The following is a 21,327-nucleotide window of genomic DNA, read 5'->3' on the forward strand; positions in this document are numbered from 1 at the left end:
ATGTGATTTTCAAACCCAGGTAGTTGTAGTGTGATGTGTGTGTTATCAGGTAAGTGCCTAATGTAAATGTGTGTTGTGTTCCGTGGGATCTGGATCTTTTCTGGAAGATCATGATTTTGGTTTTCTTCAGGTTGACTGTTAGGGCCCAGATCTGGCAGTATTGTTCTAGCAGGTCCAGGTTCTGCTGTAGACCTTGTTGAGTGGGAGACAGCAGAACCAGATCATCTGCATACAGCAGGCATTTGATCTGTGAGTTGTGTAGGGTGAGGCCAGGGGCTGTGGATCGCTCCAGACTGCCTGCCAGTTCATTGATGTAAATGTTAAATAATGTTGGGCTTAAGCAGCAGCCCTGTCTCACACCATGCTCTTGGGAAAGATACCTCGTACGTTGGGTGCCGATTTTTACGCCGATGTTTACTTTCAGTGTACATTGATTTGATAAGGTCATAGGTTTTACCTCCTATGCCGCTTTCAATAAGTTTGTAAAACAGTCCTTGGTGCCAAATTGAGTCAAAAGCTTTTTTAAAGTCAATAAAGCATGCATATATTTTACCTTTATCTTGGTGAACATGTTTTTCAATAAAAGTATGTAATGTATAGATGTGGTCAGATGTACGGTAATTTGGTAAAAATCCAATTTGACTTCTACTGTGTGGTGATGAAGTCTAATAGTCGAGCATTTATTATGCTACAGAATAACTTTCCCAGGTTGCTGCTCACACAGATGCCTCTGTAGTTGTTAGGATCAAATTTACCTCCGTTTTTAAAGATTGGTGTTATCAAGCCTTGATTCCAGATGTCAGGGAAGTGACCTACACTTAGAATCACATTGAATAGTTTTAGAATGGCCAATTGAAATTTACTGCTTGTGTGTTTTATCATTTCATTTAATATCCCATCAGGGAGAGATGCTTTTTTGAGTTGGAGGGTTTTGATTTTTTCTTTAAGTTCTCTATCAGTTATTGGGAAATCTAATGGGTTTTGGTTATCTTTGATTGCTAATTCTAGTTGTCCCAATTGGTTGATTGTTTGGTTTTGTTTACAGTTTGTGTCTTTTTGTACTTTATTAAACAGTGTTTGGAAATGACTTTCCCATATTTCTCCATTTTGGATTGCCAATTCTTCATGATCAGTTTTTTTCAGAATGTTCCAGTTATTCCAAAATTGGTTTGTGTTCACTGACTTCTCAATTATTGTGAGTTGGTTTTGGGTGTATTGTGCTTTTTTTTGTTCTGAGTGTATGTTTGTATTGTTTTAGTGTTGCACAGTAAAGAAGGCGGATCTCTGTATTATTTGGATCTCTGTGTTTCTGATTTGACAGTGTTCTCAGTTTTTTGCGAGTAGTTTGGCAGTCCTGATCAAACCAATTTTTGTCATTTTTGGGTATTAGATTTTTTCCAGATTTTGTTTTCAATTTGGATTGTTTTGCTGATTTTTCAAATATGTAATTTAAATCTTTGACCGCAAGATTGACACCTTCATTGGTGTGAGCATAGATGTTATTTAGAAAGTTATCTATCAGTGCTTGTATTTTTTGGCTGCTAAGTGCTTTCTGATATTCTTCAGCGCTGTTTTCAGCCATCTGTATGTTTTTCTGATGTTGTACAGTTTACTGGGCTTTGTGTTAATGTTATTTTCAGTCTTTTTGAGATACACAGTGATCTGACTGTGATCGGACAGAGGGGTTAGTTCTGTATTACAGAACTATGCACCAGAAAGTCTTTCAACAATCAAAGATGGAACTTTAATTTCTTTCAAATGTATATTTATGCTAGAAATGTTTTGGAATGGGATATTTGTTTGATTTGTACATATAAATATGTCAGCCTAACTGCATCACTACATTGTACAGTCATTGCAGGTCAAAGCCATCTGATGTTCAATTTAACTACATAAATAGGCCCAACATATTGTATATGGCTCTTAAATCTTTGCTTGTAAAAATTCAGTGTGGTCATATTTTGAATACTTCAAACTGAATTGAGGTAATTTGTTTTATAATTTTATTACTGACTGTGTACTTTTTTTTTTTTTTTTTGTAAATTCAATTCAGTTTGAAATCAAATTTGAAATCAAGCTTCCATGTCCTGTAAGCTTTTGCAACAGAGTCACCCTATTTTAACGACACAAATACACAGAATGAGCAAATGTTTAAGATTGAGATTTTTGTAATGGTAATTGGGGGCATAATATATACATATATTATATATACATATAATACACAATATATACATAATATATATATAATGTAAATAAAAGCCTATGTAAAATCTATCCATCATATAAAGTGATTGTGTCTTTTTAAAAGACTTGGATTAAACAAATTTCAAAGCTTGAAGTAAGGAGTGCCTTGAAAAAATTGGATGGAGAAAATATCTACAGATATATGGCAGTATGTAATGGTGTTGAAAATGATTGTACATGATTGATTGTACAGTCATGGCCAAAAGTTTTGAGAATTACATAAATATTAGTTTTCAAAAAGTTTGCTGCTAAACTGCTTTTAGATCTTTGTTTCAGTTGTTTCTGTGATGTACTGAAATATAATTACAAGCACTTCATACGTTTCAAAGGCTTTTATCGACAATTACATGACATTTATGCAAAGAGTCAGTATTTGCAGTGTTGGCCCTTCTTTTCCAGGACCTCTGCAATTCGACTGGGCATGCTCTCAATCAACTTCTGGGCCAAATCCTGACTGATAGCAACCCATTCTTTCATAATCACTTCTTGGAGTTTGTCAGAATTAGTGGGTTTTTGTTTGTCCACCCGCCTCTTGAGGATTGACCACAAGTTCTCAATGGGATTAGGATCTGGGGAGTTTCCAGGCCATGGACCCAAAATTTCAACATTCTGGTCCCCGAGCCACTTAGTTATCACTTTTGCCTTAAGGCACGGTGCTCCATCGTGCTGGAAAATGCATTGTTCTTCACCAAACTGTTGTTGGATTGTTGGAAGAAGTTGCTGTTGGAGGGTGTTTTGGTATCATTCTTTATTCATGGTTGTGTTTTTGGGCAGAATTGTGAGTGAGCCCACTCCCTTGGATGAGAAGCAACCCCACACATGAATGGTGTCAGGATGCGTTACTGTTGGCATGACACAGGACTGATGGTAGCGCTCACCTTTTCTACTCCGGACAAGCCTTTTTCCAGATGCCCCAAACAATCGGAATATGACTTTGCCCCAGTCCTCAGCAGTCCATTCACTATACTTTCTGCAGATCAGTCTGTCCCTGATGTTTTTTTTGGAGAAAAGTGGCTTCTTTGCTGCCCTTCTTGACACCAGGCCAGCTTCCAAAAGTCTTCGCCTCACTGTGCGTGCAGATGTGCTCCTGAGCAAGCTCTGCACTGGTGGCACTCCGATCCCGCAGCTGAATCCTCTTTAGGAGACGATCCTGGCACTTGCTGGACTTTCTTGGACGCCCTGAAGCCTTCTTTACAAGAATTGAACCTCTTTCCTTGAAGTTCTTGATGATCCTATAAATTGTTGATTTAGGTGCAATCTTAGTTGCCACAATATCCTTGCCTGTGAAGCCATTTTTATGCAATGCAATGATGGCTGCACGCGTTTCTTTGCAGGTCACCATGGTTAACAATGGAAGAACAATGATTTCAAGCATCACCATCCTTTTAACATGTCAAGTCTGCCATTCTAACCCAATCAGCCTGACATAATGATCTCCAGCCTTGTGCTCGTCAACATTCTCACCTGAGTTAACAAGACGATTACTGAAATGATCTCAGCAGGTCCTTTAATGACAGCAATGAAATGCAGTGGAAAGGTTTTTTTTGGGATTAAGTTAATTTTCATGGCAAAGACGGACTATGCAATTCATCTGATCACTCTTCATAACATTCTGGAGTATATGCAAATTGCTATTATAAAAACTTAAGCAGCAACTTTTCCAATTACCAGTATTTATGTAATTCTCAAAACTTTTGGCCCCGACTGTACATCATGAAATCAAAAATAACCCTACTAGCTTTTTAAGTGTACAGTACTAGTCTTGTAGCAAATAGTTGAACCATGCAAGTCAATCCACTGGAAACAAAATAGTCTGCCATCGCGTCCGGTTCTGGTATGGTGTTCTTGCTCTGATGAATCCAGTTTGATGGCTTGGGAGAATCCTCTTGTTAAGCCATGATGTTAGGACTGCCATTTCCAGGTCCAAGCCTCTACTCATTTCACTTGAGAATACTATCTCAGCAGCCATTTCATTAATATTTCGTATTTAAGCTAAGCGTAATTTGCTGTGCATTCTACAGTCTCCGTGCTCACAGTGTCTCAGACACCAATATTTTAGCTGAATCAGTTTGTTGTTTTCTAAAGGGGCATCTGGCAGAGCATTAGGTCCCAGAAGTAGTGAAGGATGATGTCAGATGTAACAAGCATATATTCTTAATGGGGTCTATTATGCTTTTTCACTTTTTGAATTTTAGTCGGTGTGTAGTGTGTATGTTTGGGCATAACAAATATCTACAAAGTTACACATCAATATCTACAAAGTTACACATGTTACAGTCCACTCCAAAGGGAGATATTTAATTTTTGTTTAAATCCCTTTTCAAGAACTACAATAAACAGCTTGTTTGGACTACAGCGTTGTTTTCCAAAACAATATCAAATTGATATGGCAATATTGATGCCATCCTTATCTATAGCGGTGCAGTGGGAACTTGCTGCTTTGGCCAGGGGCAGGCAGTACTGAAACACTGTCTGAGCTGTTCACCAATCACAACACACTGGGACAGCTAACCAATCACAACACATTTTGTCTTCATAAAACCTGGAACTAATCGAGACATTTGTACTAAGCTGGGGAGAAAGGTATTGTAATAATGTAAATTATGTGAAAAATAATGTGTTTTTCGAACCACCAAGCATGAGAGCATGTTCTAGTACACCCCCAAAACAAATTCAAGACATTGTAAAAGAGCATAATTGGACCCCTTTAACCACTCCTATCCAAACAAGTTATTGAAGTTAGAAATCCCTGTATCATGACCACTAATTAACATACTTTGTCAATAAGTTAAAAGTGGGTTTTGTTCAAAGTTGCTATTATCCATCTACATAGATCTTTGATATGAATATTTTTTGGTAATTAAATATCACCAGCTAAAAAGTAACTAGTAGTAACTGAGTATTTTTTGAGAGGAGTACTTTTTACTTTTACTTAAGTACTGTTTTGACAGCAGTACTTTTACTTGTGATTGAGTATTATTTCATCAATGTAACAGTACTTGTACTTAAGTACAAATTTTCAGTACTCTTTCCACCACTGCCCATATGCATGACCTTGGGGAAAAATCTGTTTTGAGTTGAGGAAAAAAATTATGATTCGTTTATGCATTTTGTCCACCCTTCCTTGCTCAAGGCTATCGACTATGTGGCACATTTGTATTAAAAACCCTCAACATCTCCAACATGTGATGAAATAAGGAAAAGCTATCTGCCACAATCTCACCCACTCTCACTACAAGATTGCTGATTTACACAACATTTCCTCACGACTGTGAAAACCTATCTCATGCGGCTCAGAATGCGTCAGAATGGCAATTTTCTGTTACATTTTAAATGGAGAGAAAAAAAAGGGAAAACCATTAAAAATAGGGATGGAAATGACTTTCTCAAAGTCACACAAAGATACGGTAGTTAGTGGCAATTAAGGTCAGTGTTGATTTAGCCTGATATTTCAGACATTACTATAAATGCCATCATTGTCATCATTATGTACTTTTCAAAAGGCACACCAGATGGTTTGTCATTTGGACATCCACCATTATCTTACATGCCAGTGTTATGGGGCACATGATGGATTTTAAAGGCCAAAGTGGCTTGGCATGGTACTGAGAATAACAATGTGATCCAAGCTCTGGGTTTGTTTGTACAATAGACACACATGCTGCTATTCTCCTCTCAAGCACAGAAATATAAATATATTCATACCAACAGATGAGGGGAAAGAGACCATTTGGGAATGAAAAATAGGGATGTGCAAAACTACATATTGAAATTGGATAGTATAGGTGGAATTTCTCATTGATTTGTTTATATATCTTATTAATATTAAGAAGCACTGATTAACTAATTAAACTGGTTTTAGGTATATCTGACACCAAATGGACACATTTCTTAGGGTCCGTTTACATAAAACATGTTCCTGCTTTTAAAACAGTTATACAGAAAGCGATAGACTTGAACAGCCCTGCACACAATCTAAAAGCACCACTATTGGGAAAAAATATATACATTTTACTCAAAAATCATAAGAATTTTTAAATAAAATCTAGATAAACTAGGTGAATTTAGTAATTGATTAGTTACTTGTTTTATGATATATCAAACATAATACTTCCCTGGAGGAAAACATGATAACAATTCTGATATTCAAAAAAAAAAAAAGAAGAAGAAGAAAAGGAAACATTAGGAGAAAACAAACATTACTAGTGTCTATATGATTCATTTTGTCTTGCTGTGTTGTCTCTGTTTTGAGGTCAGACCTCACACCTCTATTTCTTGCAAAAAATCTATCATTAAATCCAAAAAGATTAAAGAATTATCCTTTTACTTACAGGTAAGGAAATGACATGTTCTAAAAAATATATATTTATCCCATAAAATCATTATTAATGATTTTAAGCAATGAAATGGAGCTTCTGAAATCACAGTTCATTCTGGCTTTATATCTGGGAGTGTGGTCTTTTCATAAATTAATTTTGCATTTGCACCAAAACTGACCACAATGATGAGAAATAGAACTGGAAATGATTTGAAAAGTTTTGTTAGTGTCGTGTATACTATTTAGGCCTGCATTTTCCATCGCTATAAGAGTGGTAGCAGAATAAAGACTCATTAGAAATGATAGGAGAAAAGAAAAATGTAATGGAGCTCTCTCAAATATCATCTTTAAAAATGTAAGAACTTTTAGAAATCTGTGGAGGTAGACTAGCTGAGGGCTATAACTGAGCTGTATACACTAGAGTGTGTAAAACTGAGGCGAAAGAGCAATGAGCAATTCCACTCACTACAAAAGAGAAATAAAACAATGTTTCACATTAGGCCCATTAGATCAACCTGTTCTCTCTCTAGGGATGTAAGTAAAACTGTGTGAAAAAACAAACAAATAAAAACAAAACAAAAAAATAAATAAAAAACACAAAGCTGGAAATACAATAAGCTTTCTGTATCTAGATGAAGACATCACCATCACCTCATATCGTTCCAAACCCGTAAGACCTCCGTTCATCTTTGGAACACGGTTTAAGATATTTTAGATTTAGTTTACTTACTGTCACTCCATTGAAAGTGTGTGTACGGTATACTGTCCATGTCCAGAAAGGTAATAAAAACATTATCAAAGTAGTCCATGTGACATCAGAGGGTCAGTTAGAATTTGTAGAAGCATTGAAAATACATTTTTGTCCAAAAATTACGACTTTATTCAGCATTGTCTTCTCTTCTGGGTCCGTTGTGAAGACGACTGCTGTGACTGCTGATGCTTCTGACGTGTTTTCTGGTGCACCCAATAACAAAGATACAGTAACACGTCAGCAGCATCGTACGTCAGTAGTGTCACTGAATGCGCTCACAAAAGACCCGGAAGAGAAGTCAATGCTGAATAATATTAATATTATTAATATTTTTTTTTCCTTTGGACCAAAATGTATTTTCGATGCTTCAACAAATTCTAACTGACCCTCTGATGTCACATGGACTACTTTGATGATGTTTTTATTACCTTTCTGGACATGGACAGTATACCGTACATACATTTTCAATGGAGGGACAGAAAGCTCTCGGACTAAATCTAAAATATCTTAAACTGTGTTCTGAAGATGAACGGAGGTCTTACGGGTTTGGAACTAGAGGTCTTCACAGTGCACCCGGGACCCGGGTGCACTGTGAAGTGCGATCGGAGTCATTGGACTCGGAGAACACCCGGCCGTGATCAAACACTGCTTGTGTTTTTTGTAACTTGCAACTTGTAAAATTAGGAAAAGAAAAGAGTGAGAGTGAAAAAAAAGCGATCTCTCTCTCTCTCTCTCTCTCTCTCTCTCTCTCTCTGAAGCAGAGTGCGCAGACTCAGAGTCAATGCAAGTGCACGCATGGTGATAATGCTTGCAGACTTGACACACTAATATTTAATATATTTAAAATCAGCAACACAATCTGAAGTGAACTGTCACATGAATGTTTTCTATGACGCTCAAATGGCTTTAAAGCGTATTTTAGGTTGATACAGCTATGATGTCAGCGGCCATGGCACTGAACGAGCGATCGTTATTACAGCTCAAAAGGGCAAACAGGGTAGGCATTTCTCGGATCTACATGGGTCAGGGCAGGGGCGTCAGACTGGGGGTAATACCAGTACTGATTACCAGGGCCCCAAAGGAAGAGAGGGCCCTTGAAAAGTCTGGAATAGATATTTTCAGGGGGGGGGGGGGGGCATTAGGACTGCCTATGCATAGGGCCCGGGATCTTGTGCAGCGCCCCTGGGTCAGGGTCCAGTTTTGAAATATTAGACGGGTCCGGGTCAGTTCGGTGTAGTACATTACGGGTCTCTTTTGGGTTCGGGCACAAATTTTTGGACCTGTGAAGACCTCTATTTGGAACGACATGAGGGTGAGTCATTAATGACATAATTTTAATTTTGGGGTGAACTAACCCTTTAAACTAACTGAAATATTTGGCCATTTAAAACCCAGGATATGAAAAACACCAGTTTAGTAGCATGTTGATACTAAAATAACAGAATATATATACTTTTTACCTATTTTTTCAACAGTAGTGTTGGAACGAGTTAGGCAGATACAGACGCAGACAGACAAAGAACTGGTTTTGAGCATCAAAAAACTAAAAGTAAAACTGTGTGCACATCAGACTCTAGTCTCCAGTAAAATGACAATGAAACTAATCAACAATGAAACTATTCTATGTTATTTCCTTTGACAGCACAAATGGTACACAGTACATACATTGATGAGTGTTCTTCTGAAAGCCTGAATCTCTCTCTTGCTCTCTCTCTCTCTCTCTCTCTATATATATATATATATATATATATATATATATATATATATATATATATATATATAAAACACTGATCTTCAGTTGCTGTAAAGGTGTGCCACTTAAACTCCCTCCCTTAATAATAGAAGCCTGACAGCATCCATCATGCTTCCAATGTGACACTACAGCAGCTATAAATATTACCAATCTAGGTCCTCCCCATCTGCAATAATGGGCTCCTAATTATTTTTCAGAGACTTGCCCTAAAACACACACACACACACACACACACACAAAATCACATGAGACTTGAGATTGACAGCCTTTAGAAGTACACCACCTTAAAAAAAAAAAACAGCGACTGAAATATCAGGATCAGGATAAACTTCTAACCTGTTAACCTGACCCCCCATTATGGGACTCACAGATGAAAGTGCTTTACCAAACTTATAATTGTAATAGTTTCCTACTTCAGTGTGTTACAAACATAATTGTGGTGTCTTTAGAAAGAAGACCCTTTGGGCTTCACTTTTTATCAACCAGATTTGATAATGCTCAAAAATATTAAAAGTTATAGACACTGAAGTGCCTTGAATTTTTTTTTTTACCACTCTTAAATATTTTTTTATTTGATATAAAAATACATGAAATGAGTCCTGGAGCAATCTAGACAAGTAATGGATTGAAAGCCACATGTCTCATGAGTTTCTGTTTCAAATCTGAATAAAATATCATGAAAAATGAGCCTCAAAATATTTTTATGAGACTATGTCTGCACCCCCCACCCCACAAATATAAGAAAATATATTTCCCAATAGTATTGAAGGCTTCTACAAACTATTTAGTCAGTAAACATACCACTGCATAGTTTTTTTTTTTTCAATTATAAAACACTAGACAGAAACTTAGACATCATATTAGTGATTTATTTGAGCATTAGAAAAATACAATAAGAATAATTTGAGTAAGAAAAATAAGAATAATAAGAAAAATAAAAAAAAAGATTGAACTTTGTTTGCCAATTAGCCTTTCGCCGAGCCCCGCCCCCCTTAGTTACTGTTGCTACTTCCGACAAACAAATGGTCAAACAAGACCAGCGCGACAGATTGCCATGACGGGAAGAGTTATACCCGTGCGTGTCAGTGACCTTTTTTGGAGTAATACCTCCTCGATATCCTCCAGATCGAGGCAAAAGGGGTTACAGTATGCCGTGGAGGGAAAAAAAGCGAAATCTGAGAAACACCATGACCTGTACCTCAAATGCAACCAGCACAGCCTTGTGTACCAGTCATGCTCTTGCACTGCCGGGAAAGTTCTCTTTCATATGTTATGGTCTATTATTGTCTATTGCGAGTAGCTATTTTTATTATTATCTTGGTGAGTAAAGGTTTTAAAAATGATAACTAAATACTAATTGAGTCTTAAATGCATAATGCAGACATATAGGCTAGCCTTTATAGGCTAATGTTGGCATTATTCTTTTATTAAATTTCAGCTGCTATGGGCGAAGCAAATAAGGCAGATCTTAATTAATTTCGTTATTGGCAAATACCCATCTTAATTTAGAATTTATCTTAAGTAAAAATTTTAAGAAAGACTCGTTTCTATTGGTGCGTTGGCCTATTTATAGGCTAAATGAGTCTATACCTAGGGCTATTTAGAGTTCTGAGATGTTACGATGTCACAGAGGACTTATTTTATTTCTTTGTTCAAACTTCCAAGTGGTCTATTACGTTAGTCATGTATAAATTATGTTAAAACATGTATAAATGACTCATTCTTGACAAAAGGCAAAAGAGCTGTGTGCGTGCGTGCGTACATTTGGAATAATGTCGGGCTGTAAACGGGTTCAGGCTTTTAAAAAGCTGTCAATCAAAATGTACATGTGGCTCGGGCCGAAATCTGTCGGTCTCGAGTCCTGTCGGGCCTAACTTTTAAGATTGGACAATGGCCGTTTTGGGGGAGGGGCCGGCGAAAGACTAATTACAGAACATCCTGAGATTGCTTGAAAATCCATCTTTTACGATGAATTAGCCTTTCGCTGGCCCCTCCCCCAAAATGGCCATTGTCCAATCACACATCATAGCAACCGTTACTATGTGAGGCAGTTCCGACAAACATTGACTCCAAGCAAGATGGTGAAGCGGTGCGCCCACAGTGTTTGTAAATCGGACACTAGAATAGAGCTGTAATCGGGCCTTAAAAGTTACGCCCGACAGGACCCGAGCCCGACAGATTTCGGCCTGAATCAGACAAGTACATTTTGATTGACAGCTTTTTAAAAGCATTTAAGCATTTAAGATCTGCCTTATTTGCTTCGCCATAGCAGCTGAAATTTAATAAAAGAATAATGCCAACATTAGCCTATAAAGGCTAGCCTGTAGACGGTTTCAACGGCAACAACATAAACAAACGTTACTTTGCATGCGCGCTTTTGTGGACCTAACTTAACTTCCGGTAGACTTCCAAATAGAATCAATAACAACAGCCAAGTCCCTCTAGAGTAGATATTTTTTGATAACAAACAAAATATGTTTGCCGCGTGGACTTAATGAAAATGCTAATTCATTCTTTGTCAGCAGGAGATGTTTTAAAGCATAGACATAAAGGGCGAGAAATAGAGGTTTCCCCAGTAACAGCTGTAAACAAAGCAGAGCTGGTACGCTCACACGCTGCTTTAGCAGATATATAACATGCAAGTCTTCCTTCAGAAATACAGCGATATAAAAACACCTGTGCCTCGTTTTGATATTTAAACATATAAATGTAAGGAATTATTATTATTAAACGTGCAGTACATAACGTTACTCATGTTTATTCAACGAAGCGTTTTTGAAAATCGATCAGTTTTAAAATTGTGGCGAGTCTCCAAAAATAAATAAATGTATGGGAAACACATCCCGCAGCACAACCACCTGACCCCAACTTCAGTCTACTCATCACATTGACTTTAACTGCGTTTGTAGAAGACACCGCAGCCAGACCGATATACACAACACAGACCGGAAGTTAACTTAGGTCCAGGCGCGTGCGCCCGATGAAACCGTCTATATGTCTACATTATGCATTTAAGACTCAATTAGTATTTAGTGATCATTTTTAAAACCTTTACTCACCAAGATAATAATAAAAATAGCTACTCGCAATAGACAATAATAGACCATAACATATGAAAGAGAACTTTCCCGGCAGTGCAAGAGCATGACTGGTACACAAGGCTGTGCTGGTTGCATTTGAGGTACAGGTCATGGTGTTTCTTAGATTTCGCTTTTTTTAGCTCCACGGCATACTGTAACCCCTTTTGCCTCGATCTGGAGGATATTGCGGAGGTATAGGTCACTGACACGCACGGGTATACCTCTTCCCGTCATGGCAATCTGTCGCGCTGGTCGTGTTTGACCATTTGTTTGTCGGAAGTAGCAACAGTAACTAAGGGGGGCGGGGCTCTGCGAAAGGCTAATTACGATGCAAATAAGTGCTGATGGCCACTAATACAGATGGTAATAACACAAATGTGCCAAAGTAAATAATCCACTCTCTCTATTCATATAGACGCGTTCACTTTGATAGCCGTGATCATTCAGTAATAGCGTGCTGATTTGGGCTGATTTGCACTCAAACAGATGGTAATCATGCAGATACATTCACATTCAACATAAAACACACTCTCACATATATAAAAACTGTTTAAAAATAAAACAAACAAAGGAAATGCGATCGCTGTAAGTTCCGCCTCCATCAGCTGACAGGTGCGTCAGAGCGCGTCACGAGGGAGCGCCAAATTCAAATAAACTATCTTCCGCCTATTTTTCATTCATTCTTTTTTCCGGTGGATCGCCTCATTCTGTTTGTGACACTGTACGCTGCAAAACCATGCCATGTTTTTACTACCAAGACGCAGTTTCCGACCGTGAGTTATTCCATAACGGACGCAAACAGTTCTGTCGCTGAAGAAATGAAATGTAAACAAAGGAATTATGATCCATATTACAACGTTATTGCTTCGTTGGACTAAACGTGCTTCATGAGATGTCGTTCAGTGGACCCTTACCTTCATAACTAAACCGGGATTTACAGCAGTGGATGTGTTTATGACTCGTTATTATGACGGATCTGGTATGTACAGCGTTTCCTTTGTTCATGTTTTTTATGTGTAAGTTACTGCTTACACAAATGTAGCAAATACAGTCTTTATAAGCTTTCCATCGAAAAACAGCAATCTGTCGTCGATGCTTGAGGTTTAGATTTTATAATGATACATAGATTGTCAAGATTAAATTTGTCCCGTTTCATTTTATCTATTCATAAACACTGACACGTGCGAGTTGAGTGGTTCTGAGGACGAGGGCGTCGGGGTGCAGGCTAAGAGGTCTAAAAGCCTTTTCTCTTTGTTCCTAAATGAATGTTAAAGAGGAAATCCATTAGCATGTAGTCCAATCTCAAACAAGCATTCCTCCGAGGCCAATACTCTCACAACACTTCAAACAAATGGGAGAGTGATATAATTTGGCATGGAGAAGGGATCTTATTGCAGCTTGGTAACAGCATGAAACTTTGATCATTAAAGGTCTGAATGGGCAGCGATCATGATTACGTCTAAAAGCTATCACATAAAGGTTAAAAAAGTGGTTCTAGTGTGAGTGACTCTGTAAAAGAATCATCAAGTGGCTCAGTTCTCAACAATTACAGAAAAAAATACACAATTATAATCTCTAAACCCAGGATTACAAATGGTCCTTGAAACAGTTGAGAATTTCTGTCCTATCTTGGTGAAACTGAATCTTTCAGTAAAATCAAAGCAGTCTTAAGGCCACAGCCAAAGTAAGTGGCCTAATATTGCATTCTTTTTGTATGAAGAACATCTCTTGAGATTTGATCATAGACAGTGTCTTTTAGCATATGATCATATGCAATGCAATACTTGTCTTGTCCATTTTTATCAAACAGGTTTACCAAGAGAAAAAAAAGAGAAAGAAAGAACTGATTGTAAATGCTATTGTGAATTGTGCTTTTAAAACTTAAGGACAGAATGCAGTCACTTCTTATGATCATCAAACTATGATTTGTTACAGTATATGGTGGTCTGTCAAAAGAGTCTCAGAGCATTTGAGAGCATTTGATTTGGCCAAATCCTGTGTAACACACTATGAATAATAAAATTCTGCATGCATAAACCATTCCCTGGTTTTGTATATGTGCTTCCAATAAAATCGAAATCTCCAGAGTTGCAAAAGTAAATTTTCATGGATTGAAAACTAAAGAAAAACATTCAAGAAAACGTATTTTTTAACTTACATAAAAACATAAGTTCAATATTCTTATTGTGTTCATATTATATTGCAAAACACTTGCTGTTATTGAGGTGGGATATGGGTAAGGTTTGGTGTTATGGGTTGGATTAAAGGTGGGTTAAGGTGTAAGGGATGGATCAACAGTGTAATTATAAATGTAATTACAGAAATTAACTACAGATGTAATTACATGCAAGTATTTTTTAAATATAAGTACAGTGTAAAAATGTATGTAAACAATAAGTGCACTGTACAAAATAATTAATTTAAATGTAAGTACATAATAGTTAAGGCCACTTAATATAAAGTGGGGCCATCTTTACTTTCCATTTCCCAACCTGCCCTGCACTAGACTTGAAAAGCTGTCCTTACACAATGCACTATACAACAATGAAATTAACAGTTGAGTTGTTGCAAAATGCACTCAATATTGTTTTAAAGCCAGAAGGTAGTAAGAAGGATCCTGACTGAGGCAGTGAAAAAGATCTGCTCTATTTTCTCTTTAGGTGTTCAGTTGTATACGGCTATTTCATCTTGAGGAGAGGATGTCTGTGGTGGTCTATGCAGAATGGGACTCATTGTTCTTTATTTACCATACAGGGCAAGTAATTGAGTCAGTGCCAAATGAAGATTACATACCTGAAGTCTCCACGCACAGGTTTGGTATTGTCTGTGCTACTATGGAATTACATTTGTTTCAATAATAATGAACGAAACTTTATAAAACTGAACGTAACTTTTTCAGAAACTATCAAAAATATGCCTTTACAAAAGAAGAAAAAAACAATGAAAACGAAAAAAATGAACTCAGTCGCACAAATTTAACATGCTCTTCAAATAGGCTTCATTCTTTGTTCATGTTTTTCAAAGATTCGTTTTCGCTAATTGTGGATTCTAAATTCATTGCCACAGATTTCGCTTACGGTTCGCAGTTTTTCGTTTGGTGTTTTGACACAAACCTCTCGTGGGGGCGGGCTTAACAGTGATCTACTCTGATTGGATAGTGAGCTTTTGATGGACAGGTGCTCTCTGACCGGGAAGTACAGGCGCCACTCAGTAGCGCCAGAAAGTGGCGCGCATATTGGAAAGCTTTCGTGATTGTGATTTATATTACTAAATATGTAAATAATATTTGACCTTCAATCGTCTCAGTCTGTAAAGATGAGCTCTTGTCCTTCAAGGCAGCCGGAAGTAAGCTTGTGTTACTGAATGACAATAATAACCTGCAACAAACTGTTGCACACTGTAACATGAAAAACTTGTATCGATGTTATTGGTTACTTCAGTAACACAAGCGTAAGGAAGATGATGCCGCTCCATGTCTCCTGAGAGCTCATTTTTACTGAGACGATCGAAGGCCAAATATTATTTATGTATTTAGTAACACAAGGCACGACGTATTGATACAAATCACAGCGAGAGCGTTTTTTTTGTATTTTTATTAATGCAGAGAACAAAAAAATACAAAGGTATAAACATACATCACATAATATCCACTTAAAATAAGTGTACAGTTTCTTCAGAACTCGAACAAAAAGAGCATGTAAGATCAATGTCATATTTAAATCTTTGTATACACTTCTTTACAGGGTAGAACCTGTGTATGAGCTTAAAATTAATGTCTTTCACTTTGTCTGGGAAAAAGAATTTTTTTGCGCGCCACTGGGTGGCGTCTGTACTTCCCGGTCAGAGAGCACCTGTCCATCAGAAGCTCACTATCCAATCAGAGTAGATCACTGTTAAACCCGCCCCCACGAGAGGTTTGTGTCAAAACGAAACGAAACGGAAAAACTGCGAAACGTAAGCGAAATCTGTGGCAATGAATTTAGAATCCATGATTAGCGAAAACGAATCTTTGAAAAACATTAACAAAGAATGAAGCATATTTGAAGAGCATGTTAAATTTGTGCGACTGAGTTCATTTTTTTCATTTTCATAGTGTTTTTCTTCTTTTGTAATGACATATTTTTGATAGTATCTGAAAAAGTTACGTTCAGTTTTATAAAGTTTCGTTCAGTATTATTGAAACAAATGTAATTCCATATGCTACAAGGGTATTGAGACACAGCAGTTGAAAATGGGAATGCTTATTACATCACATGACATGGGAGATCAGCAGTAGAGGAAAGCTGGGCTTCATCTATTGGAAACAACAGAATGAGGGCCTTTCCACGTAAATCAGCCAGTATTGTCTCTGTTGTCTTTGATTACATCAACTGTTTATCTGCGTTTATCTGTTCAGATGCAAATACTATGTATAAAATACATGCATTACTGGCAAGTTTTCCTTTCATCAAAACTAACATTTCAGTACTTTGTTTAAATGAAATACTACATATAGGTCCTAACAAGAGAATGCAAGGAAAAATAGAATACTACTATTACTAATAAAAATAATACTAAAGCTGAAGTGTGTAAATTTTACAGCACTAAAGCACCGAATATTATATTATGTTATGTTATGTTATGTTATGTTATGTTATGTTATGTTATGTTATGTTATGTTATGTTATGTTATTTACTAACCTAGGCTCTCGAGGTATTGTGGTACGAAATAAAACAATACAGTTTTAATAAGTAGTTATTAGTCCACTAATCGTTTAATCTATCTTAGATTTATTTTCTGCACCAGAGCAGCTACTTAAAATGCTTACTGAAGTTTTACTAAATTCTTACTTTTCATTCGTGTAAAATAAAAACACCTCCATTAAAATTATTAGAGATTCTCAAAAAAATCAAGCAAATATACAAAGTATACAATCAAACTGTTACAGTTCATTTCTGTATTTAGGTTCTTCTCTTTGGAACTGCTCAGGTGACACTTGTATGTAAAGATGTCAAGAGTCAGACATATAGCCCAACAATAATGTGAGGTAACTGTGTAGACAATGAATTTACAAGCTCTGCATCATTAAAGTTTTACAGCTGGTCAGGAAACATTGCCGTATGTCACTTCATTAATTCAGCAATTCACTCAGAGGGCTTGGCCAGAGACAAAAAATGCCAGCAGAAGATGGATGTTGGAGAGAGAAAAAACAAGTGCTCAATATAGGCAACTTGACATGGTATGGTAAACATGCTCCGTTTTAAGAGCATGTCCCCAAAGCCTTAGTCATTCAGACTAACCTCCTCACAACGAAAATGGTCAGCAATGGTTTTCTAAGAAAAAGTATATATGGAGGTCAAGGGGCAGGGCTGCAAAGCTAAGCAAGTCATCACGAGCCAATATCGCCTCAATTGGGATAGGCTAGGGTTAGTGGAAAAGGGCATGAGATTGACAGGAAAAGAGTGTGATGCTCAGTTTAATAAAATCTGGACACCAATGCAAGACTTCCTGTCACTTACAGTTGAACAGACCAGACCAAGACTTTTAGAGCTAGCAGAAATTTTCGATTAAATTAATTGTCAGAGAACACTACAGAAAGCTGTGAGGTTGCTTTTTAACTTGCACTGAAAAGTACAGTAATGACATGCAATCAATGTAAGTATTCCAGATATTTTTATTAACTAGTCAGATGTATGAACTACTTGCATTTTTCAAAACTGAATAATTGTAAATTTAAGACAATGTTTTAAAAATTCACCATCGTCAAGTATACAGTATAGACCAAAAAAAGTGCAAGGCTTGTATGGTTTAGATACCGTGCTTAGATTGTGGATAAAATAAATGAGTCAGCCACACAAGTGATCTTGTTATTTTACAAATCAGGTGAGGAACAGTGTTGTACACCGTCGGCTGCTTTGTGAAGCACTTATGATGAAGCTCAGTGGTGTTCCACCACTAGTTTCTAACCAGAGTGTCAGAGAAGGTCTCAGCCCTTCATCCTCATAGCAACCGACCAATCCGCCAATTACAGGCTGAGCTAAGGACTTCCCATTCATCACAAAGTTCTGTCCATCACAAGGCACACAAATCAGGCCCCAAAATACAGGATTACATTGCAATTTATATACTTCTGGGACTCTCTCTGAAGAGGTATAGAAGTAGTTCAGATAATATTCAGCAGTTGAGAAGAATGACTTGAATTCTCTGTGAGCATCAGGCAGGAGGGAGGTTAATGATGAATGACCATTTACTAAAACATCTGCTGCCACCCTGTTTGTTTTCCTAGCACTGCCAAAAAAATTAAATCCCACAGGCGATTGCTTCCTCCCTCACCCACCCCGCTGCCACCAGCCCATCCCCATTTGGCTCAGCCCAGAGTCACCCAGCTGCTCTACCTGCCTCTGGACAGTCCTATGGGCCCTAGAACAAGGAAGGAGGGAATCCGAGAATACATTTCATGCGTGCACACAGTGAGCAAGTCTTTGGCTTAGCAGAGGTACTTCATTACTGAAACAGAATCGAGAGCAAGTGGCAGCCGTTCAGCTAAAAGTGAAGAGTGAGGCAGGATGTGGGTTTCTTGCTAACACTAGGACGGATTGGATTCACTCCCAACTTTAGCCTGAATTGATGGGCCTTATCTCCCTGTCTGATGTGCAGTTTAGACTGAGCTCCCGTTCCTTCGTTGTGTTGAGCTGAGGGGCCTTGGACTCAGTCTAATGATATTGATTTCTCCTGTTTCAGGGTTTAAAGGTGCCATGGCCACTTAGACAGACAAGTAAAGGAACTATACAAAATAGTTAGTGACTGCTTGTCAATGAAGATGGATTGTTAGGTCATGGAAAAATATAAAAATATTAATTATATTTATAAAAAATACTCTATATACAGTATTATATAAACATAAATTAGATTTTATTATTTAATTTATATATTTATGTTTATTTATTTACATATTTTTATATTTGTATTATTTAAATTTTTTTTTTTGTGTAATACTTTACTATAAAGTAAAATGTATTAGTTTCCTGCTTCAGTTATTATTAGGTATCATGAACTAACAATACAATTAATTTTATATAATATTTTATATAATATATTAATTCAAACGTCCTTACAGCTAACTACAGGAAAATAACCAAAACTCACAACGACACTGGCCTAGCAAATAAATACAATAAACAAGATAAAAATGACAAATTATTCAATGTTTTTGCCACAATTATGTTTTATTATGTACGGAAAACATACTTTATTTCTCGCATTTTCGCCCCCATACAGACGCACACTCATATGGTACAGACACACACTTGGATACACGTAAACATACACACGCACAGAAACGTGTTTTTAGCATTGCTCTGACGATTTAATCAGTAAAATAGTTTAGCAGCTTAAAAGCTATGTCAATTCTCACTAATAACGGCCCTGTCCTTGAAGATGATGAACCTATAGCTTCGCTATTGGTAGAAACGGTGCTGCCGATCACTTTTGAGAGACGCACAAACTCAGTTAATTCACACAAGCTTAATCTCTCTCTCTCTCTCTCTCTCTCTCTCTCTCTCTCTCTCTCTCTCTCTGTCTAATAACTTCATTATTAACTGCATTATTAGTCTACTATCAATGGCGCAAGCCTCTGTTGCTAGTATTTAAATTATGTTTTGTAATTAGCAACGGAGATGTTGGATGACATGCCTAAGAAATTAATCCTACTCACAAGAGCTTTTTAAGGACAAAAACCTGATTAATGGCTTTAAATACAGCATCTGAACAATATTTGAGGTGTGGTAAACGTACTATAAGCAGAATAATTGACTCCAGTACGTTGAATTATAAGGGTGTGCATTCAGGTGTACATTATTTTCAATGGCCTGTCGTTAAATAATTCCTTATTTAATTCATGCTGGTTCATTATACAGTGACTAATGTTAATTCATTAAAGTTATCACTTTAACAAAATGCCCTAAAATTATTGATAATTGTTCATTCGGGATATCTAATTGATACCCATTGAACCCCAAGTGTTTCATCTGAAATATATGGTAATATATTTTAAAGGTAATAGTGAAAGTGTGAAGTACCTTCACGTCTGGCTCTATGCTAGGCATGTTTGAACTTCCTTTTCGGATTTTATATACTGAGTTTGAAAGACCCCACTGTCTCCCACTGAGATCATTTCACAGTCCAATCAGATGTGCATTCAGCTTCCTCTTTTTCACCATTGACCACCAACACCCACCAACTGGGAGAAAGCCAGATATCTGCATGCATCTGTATTTGCATGGAAAGCACTTCCATCGAGCAGGTGGTGACAAGTAAGAAGAACCGAATCAAAAGAGACAGTGAATATCTCTGCAAGCCTCTCACCAAGAGGTAATCAGTGAGCAGCTCCTTTTCCACATTCAGATGTATTTGTTGATACACTAGAGAGTGCTTGAAATCAAGCTGTTTTAAGAGTCTCTCTAAAACTAGGCCTGTCACGTCTTAAAAAGAGACACACTTAGGGATATTTTTGGGACATGATGTACATGATCAATTTACATTGACTTTACAAGGAGCATGCAAAGACGAATGTGTTTACAACCAAAAATTTTATATAAATACAGAGGACAGACATACAGGACGTTATATGACATAACATTTTTATATACAGTACTGTGCAAAAGTCTTGGGCCACTACTATTTTCACCAACAAAAAATGCTTTTAAGTCAGTTATTTCAATGTTTTGTTGTAGTGTGTCAGTAGGAAATATCAGTTTACATTTCCAAACATTATTTTTGCCATTAAATGTAATAATCCAGTGATATTTTTGTTTGCACAAGGAGTCTGACAGCAGCCAGTGAAATTTAAACTGATATTTACTACTGACACACTACAGCAAAAGATAGAAATAACTGACTTTAAAGCATTTTTTGTTGGTGACAATACTATTGGCCTAAGACTTTTGCACAGTACTGTATGTATTAAGCATGAGTTGTGTGGCATTTTGATTGTAACTGCTGGTTAAGCAATTATCTATTTGATTGCAATGTTGCTCAACCTTTAAATGGTATATTTTATAATGTGAAGAGAAAGGAGAACATGACCGGAAGAAGCAGATTGCTAAAAAGTGTATCAGAGTATACCCTGAAACAGACTACCTAAAGCAGCATTTCCACCGCTGAAATGTGCGTACTTTGTATTGAGAAACACGCGCAGTTCTA

At 37.0% G+C, this 21,327-nt stretch overlaps 1 protein-coding gene across 1 annotated transcript in view; it reads right to left on the reverse strand.

Moving 5' to 3' along the window:
* The window catches only part of LOC132151773 (P protein-like), an 89,636-nt gene that overhangs the window by 11,792 nt on the left and 56,517 nt on the right, over nucleotides 1–21,327 (reverse strand). The window lies entirely within an intron of this gene.

The sequence above is a fragment of the Carassius carassius genome, chromosome 10 (assembly GCF_963082965.1).
Source record: "Carassius carassius chromosome 10, fCarCar2.1, whole genome shotgun sequence".
In the NCBI taxonomy this organism is placed as follows: domain Eukaryota; kingdom Metazoa; phylum Chordata; class Actinopteri; order Cypriniformes; family Cyprinidae; genus Carassius; species Carassius carassius.